The sequence below is a fragment of the Sorex araneus genome, chromosome 3 (assembly GCF_027595985.1).
Source record: "Sorex araneus isolate mSorAra2 chromosome 3, mSorAra2.pri, whole genome shotgun sequence".
In the NCBI taxonomy this organism is placed as follows: domain Eukaryota; kingdom Metazoa; phylum Chordata; class Mammalia; order Eulipotyphla; family Soricidae; genus Sorex; species Sorex araneus.
The window spans coordinates 1,348,306-1,361,355 of NC_073304.1; the positions used below are offsets into that span (position 1 = coordinate 1,348,306).

Here is a 13,050-nt window from a genome sequence, read left to right on the forward strand (position 1 = left end):
ACTGTTCTTTCTATGTTACCAATTTAACATTTGCTGTTTTAATTCCAGTATAAATCACCATTTCTGTCCATGAACCAAAATAAAGAGAAACAAATATTTTTGAGACAATTCGAGTGTGTTAATTTTACAGAAATGTGGTAATGCTCAGGATTCCCCCATTACTCCCAACTCTATTACACAATCAGCCACAAAAGCAAACAGTAACAACAGGCAAGGCATACTGACCGCTAACCACCATCCTAAACATACAGAGGGTGATACTGGAGAGATAGTACAGTGGGTAGGGCACTTGCCTGGCACGTGGCCGATCCAGGTCCGATTCCTGGCACTGCATGGTCCCCAGAGACCTGCCAGGAGTGATCCCTGAATGCAGAGCCAGAAGTAAGCCCTGTGTGCCACTGGGTGTGGCTCAAAAATAAAAACAAAAAAAATTAAATTTAAGAAAAAAGAGGGGGCTGGAGTGATAGTACAGCTGGTAGGGCGTTTACCTTGCACGGGGCCGACCTGGGGTGGATTCCCAGAATCCCATATGGTTCCCTGGGGTAATATTACCCACCAGGGGTAAGTCCTGAGTGCAGAGCCAGCAGTGACCCCTGTGCATTGCCGGGTGTGACCCAAAAAGCCCCCCCTCCAAAAAAAAAGAAACACAGAAGGCCAAGACTGTCCTGACACAAAATATTCGCTACCTACCTACCACTTGCCCCACCAGGATACCAGCAAACTGCAACTACTCAATCATGAACTGGGGACACTCTCCAAAACCAAGCCGATGTGACAGTGTGAGAGTTAGGAAAACAGCAAAACAAGGAGCTCTTTCCAAAGGTTTGGCAGAGCAGAATGTCAGAGAGGGTAGGAAAAGCGAGCCAGCAGAGATGCTGACAGAAGGATGAGTTAGCTGGGGCTCTCCCAGGACAAGACAGGAAGGATTTACCAGAGCAGCAGTTTTTTTTTTTTTCAGGTCACACCCGGTGATGCATAGGGGTTACTCCTGGCTCATGCACTCAGGCATTACCCCTTGCGGTGCACAGGGGACCATATGAGATGCAGGGAATCGAACCCGGGTCGGCCGCGTGCAAGGCAAACGCCCTCCCCACTGTGCTATCGCTCCAGCCCCAGAGCAGCAGTTTAGCCTCCAGCAAAGTGACCAGACATCATCATCATCATCATCATCATCATCATCATCATCATCATCATCATCATCATCATCCCGTTGATTGTGGAGCGGTCTGAGTAACGTCTCCATTCGTCCTAGCCCTGAGCCTCTCTTTACTCGTCCTTTCCAATGGTGTCACATTGGAGGATCTTGCAGGGTCAGAGAAATGAGACCCAGCATTGTTACTGGTTTTGGCATATGAATACGCCATGGGGAGTTTGTGAGGCTCTCCCATGCGGGCAGGTAGCTTTCAAGGTTCTCCCAGAGGGAGAACCAGGCTATAAGATGTCTTCTGGGAGCTTGGTTTTATAGTCTCCAGATGTTGGCCGTTGGTGGGATTACACTGTGTTGGGAGCAGTCCCTGGGTGTGACCGCCTAGCTACTGGGAAATGGGAAATCTAGGCGGAAGAGGCCCAGTCCCGATCCAAGCAGGCTTGGAGATCTCAGCCCCGGATCCCACACACCTGGGTTCCTCTGCCGGTTCCTTCATGCATGAGGCTCATCGAACGTGTGGAGAGGGGTCTTGAGCACGGCTGTGGCTCAGCTCCGGAGGTCTTGCGCCGTGGGAGCTCTGCTCGGGGCTGGGAGGGAAACTGAAGCCCACCCCCTCCGAGGGGCCCCGGGGAAGACAGCCAGGCGAGGGGGCAATGACTATGCCCCCCCGCCCCCCGCGCCTGGCAGTGACCAGACACTACACAAAATTTCAGCCAGTGATGCTAAGTGTGGTGAGAAGCTGGCAACTCAAACATCCAACAAGATCACTCGAGTCTGGTGACCTGCACCCAGAGGAGTTTCAAAACACATCGACCACGGCGAAGACACAGTACACCAAGGCCACACCCCAGAGTTGCCCCAGCAAAAACTGACACAACCAAACCAGTCTCGGGAACAGTCCTTACTCCGACCCTGACACCCGGCCCTCTCAGCCACAGCCTGCACCCCTTCCTCCACCAGGGCACTTCCTGCTCAGGGGGGGACTCAAGCCCCAGTGCTTCCCCAAAGCTTAATTTCAACAACTCCATCCAATAAACCTGACACTGCAGCAGGAGAGGGAGAAGCACAAGGCTGGAGTAAGTGTTTTGTGCCACCAGGATGAGCCCCAAGCACTGTACTGGGAGTAAGCCTAAGCTCCCCCAGTCATGACCCCAAAAAACAAAGAAGCAAAGAAAGAAAAAATCCTATAGTAAGCTGAACTGACTTTTCCGCATCTCATCTAGATTTGGAAGAATTATTAGCTCCCTTCCATGACATCGCCACGCTCCGTTTAGGTCAGGGGGAGGGAGGTTGTGCTGTTTCTGGTGGTGCTCTGGGGACCACATGGTGTCAGGGGCTGAAGCCACAGCGGCAGTAGCCCTGAGCACTGTGGGTGTGGCTCAACAACAACAATTTTATTTTTATTTATTTATTTTGCTTTTTGAGTTACACCCGGTGATGCACAGGGGTTACTCCTGGCTCTGCACTCAGGAATTACTCCTGGCGGTGCTCAGGGGACCATATGAGATGCTGGGAATCGAACCCGGGTCGACCGCGTGCAAGGCAAACACCCTCCCCGCTGTGCTATCGCTCCAGCCCCAAGAACAACAATTTTAAATGAAGGTCCAGAAACACAGTGGAACAGACAGGCACTTCAACCCCAGCACACGCCAACCCACACTCCACAGAGCACAGAACCCTGAGTACTGCCAGTGTGGCCCAAAAACAAAAACAAGGAAAATAATTTTTTAAATCCTGAATCCATTTGTAAGAGCTGGTAAATCATGAATATTAAGAAACTCCTTACATACAATCTTTTCACTAACATACATATCTGGCAATATCACAAGTTAACAACTGCAGAAAACCACCTGCTACCATTTCTTACTACTGGTCACAGAAAAGCATCAAATCCTTTCTAAATTAGGACAGATTTAGAAATCAAACTTCTTATGGGCTGGAGCAATAGGACAGCGGGTAGGGCACCTGCCTTGTATGTGGCTGACCCAGGTTCAGTGCCCAGCATCACTAGGTTCTCCTGAGCACCACTAGGAGTGATTTCTGAGTGCAGAGCCAGGAATAACCCCTGAGCAGAGCCAGGTGTGGCCCAAAAACACCCCCCAAAATTAATCTTATTATGGAAGATATTGTTACTGTATTTGGCACATTGAATACGCCACGAAGAGCTTCCCAGGCTCTGCTGTGCAGGCAGGATGCTCTCAGTACGCTGCCAGGTTTTCTGAGAGGGACAACTAGGCTGTAAGAGGTCGCAGGTCGCACGGTAGCAAAAGCACAGCGGGTAGGGCATTTGCCTTGCACGCGGCCAACCTAGGTTCGATTCCCAGCATTCAAATATGGCCCCCTGAGCACCCCAGGAGTAATTCCTGAGTGCAAAGCCAGGAGTAACCCCTGAGTGTCGCCAGGTGTGACCCAAAAAGCGATCACAATCACGATACCCCGTTGATCGTCGAGTTCTCAATCGGTCCCAGTAACCTCTACATTCATCCCAATCCTGAGATCTTAGAAGCCTCTCTCTTCTCAGCCTTCCCAACGATGCCGCATTGGAGGCCTTTTCAGGGTCAGGGGAATGAGATCCAGCTTGTTACTGGCTTTGGCATATGAATACACCATGGGAAGCTTGCGAGGCTGTCCCATGTGGGCAGGAAACTCTCAGTAGCTTGCTAGTTTCTCCCAGAGGGAGAGGTAGGTTATAAGATATCGAGCGGCCGCGAAGTGGCCTTGTCCTTCTGGGAGCTTGCTTTTAAGTCTCTGGATATTGACGTTGATGGCATTACACACACCTGGATTCCTCTGCCAGTATCTTCATGCGTGAGGTTTGTCTGAACGTGTGGAGAGGGGCCTTGAGCATGACTGTGGCTAAGTTCCGGTGGTCTTTGGCTGCCGGGAGCTCTGCTCAGGGAGGGAGGGAAGCTGGAGCCCATCCCCTCCGAGGGATCCCGGGGAAGACAGCCAGGCGTGCAGGCAAAAGACTCAAGAGACGCCCCCCCCAAAAAAATAAAGAGGTCGCACGGAGTCTCCTGCCCCCATGCCTGGCTGTCTTCACTGGGGCCCCTGCGGATTGAGTTTCCCTCCCCGCCCCGAGCAGAGTCCCAGCAGCCGAAGACCTCCAGAACCCAGCCACAGCCATGCTCAAGGCCACCCTCCACACACTTGGACAAGCCTCACATACGAAGAAACTGGCAGAGGCATCCAGGTGTGTGGGACCTGGGGCTGAGATCTCCACGCCTGTTTGGATCGGGACTGGGCCTCCTCCACCCAGATCCCCCATTTTTCAGCAGCTTGGCAGCCACAAACACAAACTGCCCCCAGCGCCATGTAATCCAATCAACGGCCAAGATCCAGAGACTCTTCCCCTTACCCTGAAAGAGCCCCCAATGTGGCACCACCTGGAAGAACAAGAGAGGCTGCTAAAATCTCAGGGCTAGGACGAATGGAGACATTACTGGTGCCCACTTGGGCAAATTGATGATCAACGGGATGACAGTGATACAGTGATGGAAGATATAACTTGGGGGGTGTTGAAGGCTCACCCCCAGTGGGACTTTTGGGGCCACGTGAGGGGCTGGAGCTGAACGCAGGTGGGCTGTGTGTAAGGCAAGTGCCCTGCCTGCTGCACTATTGCTCTGGCCGTTCTTTGTGGGGGGCCCTATTTTAAAAACAGGAAATTAGGCATGGTTCTCTTTCTCTGGGTTCTGTGACATAGCACAGAAATTTCTGGTAAAAGAACCAGGAGTCCAGCAGGTAAGGCGCTTTGAGCCACAAAGATCCCATACCGGGTCAGGAGCGATCGCTGAGCACGGCACCTCCTGCTGTGTTGATACCTAGTATGGAGCAGTTTATAAATGCTGAATATTTGCTTTGATGATAGATCTCATAACTTATCAAAAAATGGACAAACATGCATACACAAATGGATGAATTCAGAATTTAGTGCAAATAGGGAAAAAGATTCTATAGGAAGACTTCTTTTAAAGTTAAAGAAGAAAACAAAGCCCAGTAAGTCCATAGGAAATGGGCAGGTGATAATCCCCAGGGAAAACACCTTCCCAGCAGAACTTCAAATTACCTGCTTGGGGCCCCCTCTCTGAGGAGGGGCGTCTGGCTAACTGCTCCCTCTGCAGTATGGGGAGACTAAAGTTCCACACTACAGCACAGTAACCTGGCTGAACGCGGCACTGGCCCAGTAATCGAGGTGGATCTCGCTCAGCAGGGCGAGCGGCAAGCAGACGGGGAAGGCTGCACGCAGAGCAAAGCCCTCGGGGTCCAGAGACACCCCATAGAGCAGCTCTCTGGAAGTCCTCCAAACTCCCACGGTGAAGAGGAACATGGGAAGTGTGCGACAGTCACAGACCCAGCAGACATGGAGAGAGAACGCAACGCAGCCTGGAACTCAGTAACAAAGGGACCCACACTGGCTTCCCAGCGCGGCTAACATAGCGGCGATGACGGCAGGATGCCAACACCCAAGAACTGGGGTCGGTCTGACTCTTTCCAGGGGACAGGGAGCAGGATGAGACGGTGATCTGGACTGGGAGCCAGTTTCTCAGGAAGTGAAAATTCCCACATCAGGGTCACTCTTTATTGGCGAGGGCACACCCAGCTGTGCTCAGGCATCACTCCTGGGGTGCTTGAGAGACCGGCGGGGGTGCTGAGGATGGAACCCGGGCCAGCTGCATGCCAGGTAAGCTCCTACCACTGCGTTACTGCTCTGTCCCCACAACCAGGCTCTTAGACACAAGGAAAGTTTCTGAGCTTTGGGGTCATCTGATAAGACCCATTGGAAAATAAAATCTTACAGGTGTTTCTTGGACATCTGACTTACTTCTTAGCTGCCGGGGAGCGAATCAAGGGGTCTGGGTGCATGCATCGAGCCCAACACCACACGGCTTCCTGACTGTCCTGGGGTCCCTGGAGGTCTCTGTGACTGCTGGGTGTTCTGGCGACCCAAGGCACCTGAGTGATGAACTACAGCCCCGATAGGCTACGAATCACCAGGAATGGCCCCTAGGATCACGGGGCACCGCCTGGGAAGAACCCCAAAGTAAATTTTATCAGATCTCACAATGTTTTAATATCCCACAGAGGGGCAGGAGCAGGTGGGGTGCTTGCCTTGCACACACATGCAGGGCCAATCCCCGGCACCCATAAGGTTCCCAAGCCTGCCAGCAGTGACCCTTGAGTACAAAGCCAGGAGTAAGTCCTGAGCACCGCTGGGTGTGATCAAAAATCAAAAAATAAAGTCTCACAAGAGTGCATCTCTGCTGCCCCCCAGCCTGTGGCGTGCACCTCTCTCCCGCTCCCCTCCATTTCTCTAGATAAATCTATTTTAGTTCACTAAAGAATGAATAAAATCCTACTAGGTAAACAAGCCAACATTTCTAGTATCAAAAAAGGTGGACAAAACTGAAAATTGTCTATTACTCCAAATATTTTCCCCAAATATATCTTAAATTCACACTGATCATAAAGTTTGTTCATCTCTACAGTCCCCAAGTAAGGGGGCTGGAGATACAGCACAGCAGGCTGGGTGCTTGCCCTGCACGTGGTCTGCATGGGTGCAAAACCCAACACCCCCTAGTGCTGGGACCCCATAGCACAGAACCAGGAATTCTGTGCTGAGCACACCCAGGAGGGGCCCAACTCCCCACCAAAGTCATTAAGGGGGCACAGAGGTTAAGGTGCTGGTCCTGGTTCACTCCCTAGGACCCTCTTGTCCGTCCCCCAAGCACCACCAGAGAGGGATCCCTGAGCAGAGCCTGGTCTGGCCCCAAAACAGAACAAATTTTAAAAAAGGAAAATGAAAAGAAGGAAGAAAGTCTTTTTTTGTTTATTTTTTTCTTTTTGGGTCACACCTGGCGATGCTCAGGGGTCAGCTCTGGCTCTGGCTCTGCACCCCGGAATCACTCCTGGCTCTGCACCCAGGGATTACTGCTGGGTAATGGGATGCTGGGAATCGAGCCCGGGCCAGCCGCATGCTGGGCAAATGCCCCACCCACTGTGCTATGCCTCCAGCCCTGAAAGAACAAAGTCTTGAGGCCGGAGTTATAGTAGCTTCATGGTAAAACATAGTAAAAACATAAAACATCTGCTTGGAGTGTGGGAAGCCGTAGTTCATCCTCAGGACCTGAAAGTGAGTGAATGAGGGATGGAGAAAGTGGCTGGGGACAGAGCAGACAGTGGCAGCTCAGACCCGCTGCTGTGGGAACGCCCTGGGACATGGCCGGCTGTGCAGCCATTCAGCGCATCAAACCACCAGTTAAACGAGTTTTTCTGCCTTCAGTGGTGGCAATTACAGAGGTGGGTTTGACCCAAATGATACAGTAGCACGAATACTAGGCTTCAATTCTGCTGCCAACAGGAAAAGTGAGAGATGTTCACTGACAACGTTCATTAGGCTGTTCGTGTCCAGGACCTCCTTACAGAGCTGCCAAAACCAAGCAACTGGAGACTACTAGGATGTCAAGCTGGAAAAAAGGAGTAAATCACGATTTTTTAAGTTCTTATCAGTTCGTGTCTAACAGCTTTGTGCCATGAAACGCCTCCCCTCAGAGCCATGGTCTGATGCTGGGAGGCCGCCTGTGTGCTGAGCATGCCCCAGCCTTGAGAGCTTCCTCTCCAGCCAGAGATTCTAGAAGTTACTCAGAGCAAACTAAATTCAAGCCGTGGAATGAGAGTTATGGTTTATAGTTTATGACTTTTTCTAGATTTTCGAAAATGACGTGATGTGATTGATGCCTGCTCGTTTCGGTCAGACCAATGATGTCGTACTTGATCTTCTGCGCCTGCACCATCAGGTCCTGGATGAATGTTTCCGATGGCAGCGTACATGCGTTGAAAGTACAGTCATTTTAGTCCTTCTTTGTTTTGGCAGTCTAGTTCATCCCTGAGATTTTATCAGCCTCTCCTTGCTCGTTCTTTTTTTTTGGTTGTTGCACATTTTTATTGGGGTCCCTGGCACGGACGCCTTTTTTGTGTCTTGGAGGCAAAGCACTCACAGATTCTTCAGCCACTCCAGGCTCCGACCCTGGGGGTCCTGGGGGTGGCCGGGCACATCTGGCATGTTCCCATTGTCTCGGACAGGCAATGGGTAGTTGCAGGGTGTCACCTGGTTGACCATGGCAGCGATCTTGGTGTCGGGGCGGGGGGGGGGGCAGGATGACAGCAAGGCCCGCAATGGTGAAGGACAGGACCAGCACCGGCTCCTTGGCCCAGGCATCTTTGAGGAAGGCGGCGAGTCTCCGGCCATCTAGGTCTCCGCGGCGGCCTCCTTGCTCATCCTTCTTAGCGCTGCCGTATTGGGGGCTCTTTCGGTGTCAGACAAATGAGGCCCATTGCTGTCACTGTGTTTGGCATATTGAATACGCCACGGGTAGCTTGCCGGGCTCTCCGAGAAGGATGAGCTGATAACACCAAACATTAGCCAAGCGGCACAAATGCTGGCGGACTTTGACTGCGAGTGTGGAAAGGTCAGACTGAAGCTGAATCTCACTAAAAACAATGTTCATGAAAAACGGAACTAGACCCTGACATTCCATTTGCTCTCAACAGAACGAACATCTCTGAATGCAGCAGCTATATGTACCTGGGTCAAGAACTCAACATGAGGAACGACTTGGCACCAGAACTGCACAGGAGGAAGAGAGCAGCGTGGAACATCTTCGAGAGCGTCGAAGAAATGGTTAAGAGGACGAAGATGCTTGGAGTATCATGTCTCACTCAAGTGACAGAGGAATTCGGAGTTCTGACCTTCCACGATCAAGAATCAAGGACGTTGGGACTGGAGCAATAGCACAGCGGGTAGGGCGTTTACCTTGCACTCGGCCAACCCGGGTTCAAATCTCAGCATCCTAGCTCAGAGACCTCCTGAGCACCGCCAGAGGTAATTCCTGAGTATATGAGCCTGGAGAGATCCCTGCGCATTGCCCGGTGTGACCCAAAAAGAAAAAAAAAAAAAAAAAAGAATCAGGGACGCTGTCTCGTTTGCCAAGGCATCAAAAATCTGATGGGCCAGATACGTAATGCAATTTAGAGATGACCACTGGACTAGAGCTGTTACTGACTGGATTTCACGGGATGTCAAAAGATCACGTGGCCGCCCACCTACGTGATGGTCAGACTTCTTTGTCAAAACCCTGATTTCTGGTTTGAGGCTCTTCGTGTTCCTGGAGCGAGCAGATACCATTGGGCTACAATAGCACTCGACAGGGACGAATGGAGACGTTACTGGTGCCCGCTCAACATATCAAAGATCAACAGGATAACAAGTGACAAGCTCTAAATTTCTGCGGATTAATAGTAACTGTGCATTAAAAAAAAAACAACTAATGTAGGGCCGGAGCGATAGCACAGCAGGTAGGGCGTTTGCCTTGTACGCGGCCAACCCGGGTTCGATCCCCAGCATCCCATATGGTCCCCCAAGCACCGCCAGGAGTAATTCCTGAGTGTAAAGCCAGGAGTAACCCCTGAGCATAGCTGGGTTGTGACCCAAAAAGAAAAAAAAAAAAACTAATGTAAAACTATCTTTCTGAGGTGCTGGTGCTGGCGGTCAGGGACCATATGGTGCCAAGAACTTATACATGCAAACCACCCTACACTGGGTGACATCCTGGTCCATGACCTGGTCTTGGATTACTAAGGTTAAGTACTTGGTATTAAATCACCAAACTAAACAACAGAACACTGCGGCCCCCATCACCTAAGGGAACTCACCTTCAGACCCAGTCACGGGGAAACTCTGGGGCCTCGCTGTACACCGCCGTGGCGTGGAACACTGCAAAGCTATGTATGAGTATCTCTGTCACGGCGGTACCATGCGTAGGGCACTTGCCTTACACACAGCCAACCAGGAGTAACCCCTGAGCACTTCCAGGTGTGACCCCTTAACAGCAAAGTAACTTTTTCATAGGTGTTTGTGTTTGAGCTTATATAGTTGACCTAAATCAATTATATATAAAAGAGAAAAAAAAAACTAGAATTGAATTGAATCTTTTTTTTTTCCAAAAATTTGAACCAAGGGAATTCAGAGAAAAATAAATTTTCTACGCAAATAAATGGGCTCCCCAGGAAACACTACAATGCACACAAGTGTAATACAATTTTGGAATCCATAATATTTTCTGGTTCACAATTACTTTTTTCTAAGACATACTATGGGAGGGAGGGAGAAGATGAAGTATTTATTGTTCAACTAGATCAGTTTTCTCACAAACAGTTTCTGGAGAGAGCTGCCGAAGCCAGTGGTGATGTGTTCACACTCACTGGTGGGCTGGGAGCGTCCACACACAAGGCATGTGCTCTGCTGCTGAGAAGCACGTTCCCAGCATTTCCCAGCCCCACCCTGTGAGCAACAGAATTAGCTCTTCAAAACTCCAAGGCTGGGGGGCTGGAGCGATAGCACAGCAGGTAGGTTGCACGCAGCCGACCTGGGTTCGATTCCCAGCATCCCATATGGTCCCCTGAGCACCGCCAAGAGTAATTCCTGAGCATCGCTAGTTGTGACCCAAAAAGCAAAAACAAAACAAAATAAAACAAAAACTCCAAGGCTGAGCCAGAGCAGAAATAGCTCCGAGGCAGAACACTCGCCCTGCGGGTGTGAGACCTGGGTTTGATGCCTGGCACCACACCACAAGTAACTGAAAGGAAAAATGTCAGCAACCAAAAGAAATGCTAACTCCAAAACTTGAAGCCAAAGATCCTGAAAGGAAGAGTACGTCTCTGAGTTTCACAAATGAAAACAAGGGTGGCGGCGAGCCACTGGGCCTCCTGCCATCCCAAGCACAGGTGCTCTGCGGGAGTCTGGCCAGGTAGTGCTGGGATGTGTCACACACACAGGAAACTGACAGAAGGCACTGTCACCAGACAGGGGAACACCAAAGAAGAAATTTCCTTTTCATCCTACATATCCTTTTCGACTTTCAACTTGTACAATGTATCTGGATTAACTATTCATGTACCAAGGGGGCAGCTAAGGCACTGGCCTTGCTCAATCCCTGGGGGGCAGTCCGGTGGGGCCCTCCGCAGCTCTCCAGCACCCCCACAGGGCCTGAGCTGCAATGCCACCCACCGAGTCTGCTAGAAATCACTCTGCAGGGTCTAGCAAGTTTTCAATCCCAGTGTTTTTCTTTACCATCCTGGCAACAGTGTCTCACTTCTTGGCTATGTATCTTTGGCTCGTTTCTGCCCAGAGAAGCCTGTGTTCTCTCAAGCATGTATCTCTTTCTCTGCCTTCACATCCCTCTTTACTTTAAAGAACTTCAATTTACAAAGTTATTGACAGTTGATTTTAGACACAGAATATGTCAACAACAGTGCCACCACCAGCATTGCCATATCGCCTCCCCGCCCCAACCCCTGCCCCATGCCCCCGTCACCTTGACAGGCACATTGCAAAGTTCAGCAACTGCAGCTAGATGTCATGTTTTCTGTGTTTGGAGGTACGGTAGTCCACTCGCCTATGACCAGGAGGACTGAAGCCCTGGTGCCTGTCACCCCTTACTTCTTTCCTTCCTTTCCTTCCCCGTCCTCTCTAACACTGGGGTCCAGACTGATGCAGACATCCCCTTTACTACATTTCCTCACTCAGTACTCCATGTACTACAGGTAACATCATCCTGTTCCCTCATGTTTTTCTGAAAAACCCTCTTGCTTCACAAAAAAATAGAAGAAGAAAAAAAAAAAGCTTAAAAAATAAAATCAGCAAGCCGGAAAGGTGGCAAGGGGTCAGGACTGCTCTGTGAGAAGCCGAGGCTGTGATCCCCAAGCACTGCTGGGTGCTGCCTCCTACCCCCTGGCCCTTGCACTAGCCAGCAGGCCCACTATCCTAAGTGTCCCTTGGCTCCCAGGCGCTGGTTGGAGCCCCTCCCCCAAACACAAAAGGTCCCAAGAAAAGGGTGCAGCCAAGCCCCTCAGTGATAAACTACAGGGCTAGACCTGCCGGCCCTGCACCTTATAATCAGCAGGACACACTGCTCTACTCCTCAGATAAAAACCCGAATCTTGTCTTTACCTACACTTCCACCAAAAGTTGCATTTTACATGACACAAAAAAACACTTAACATAGTCTTTAAAAGAGTGACTAAGGTAGCTAAGGGGCCAAGGAGATAGCGCAAGGATAGAACACAGGCACACAGTTAAGCAAAATGTACTAAAGACCTGAAAATGAGCGGGGGAGAAAGTACAGCTGGTAAGGCGCCTGTGCGTGCGGCCCACAAACAGACAGAAACCCCTGTGGTGTGCTCTCCCACCCCCGACACTAGAGGCATCAAGGAACAGAAACAGGCCGGGTTGCTGTGATGCTGGGAAAGGGACCCTCATTCGCTGACAGGGAATTTCAACTGGCCCAGCCTTTTTGGGGAACAATTTGGACATTTAAGAGAAAAGCTAAGAATTGAGCTTCCATATGGACCCAGCAATTCTACTCTTAGCATCTACCCCAAGGGCTCAAAAACTGTTCAGGAAAGACATTTGCACCATTATGTTCTCTGCAGTACTTTTACAGCCAAATCTGAAAACAGAGCGAGAACAGTGACTGAATAAAGAAACTATGGTACATGCACACAACGGAATAGTGCTTGGCCATGAGAAAATAGGGTCTGGGGCCAAAGGCAGGGTACAAAGGATAATGCACCTGCACTGCAGGCGGCCAGCCAGGTGTGACCCTCAGCACCCCGCACGGTCAGCTGAGCACTGCCCCGAGCAATGCTGGCCGTAACCCAAAAACTTTACTTAAAAATTAAGAAAGAACGGGCCGGAGTGATAGCACAGCGGGTAGGGCGTTTGCCTTGCATGCGGCCGACCCGGGTTCGATCCCTGGCATCCCATATGGTCCCCCAAGCACCGCCAGGAGTAATTCCTGAGTGCAGAGCCAGGAGTAACCCTTGAGCATCGCTGGGTGTGACCCAAA

The 13,050-nt window shown here is 50.7% G+C and overlaps 1 protein-coding gene and 1 pseudogene across 2 annotated transcripts in view; both read right to left on the minus strand.

Moving 5' to 3' along the window:
• Positions 1–13,050, minus strand: part of RCOR1 (REST corepressor 1) — a 106,829-nt gene that overhangs the window by 50,585 nt on the left and 43,194 nt on the right. The window lies entirely within an intron of this gene.
• LOC129403647 (NADH dehydrogenase [ubiquinone] 1 alpha subcomplex subunit 3-like) overlaps positions 8,070–13,050 on the minus strand; it is a 33,864-nt pseudogene continuing 28,883 nt past the window's right edge.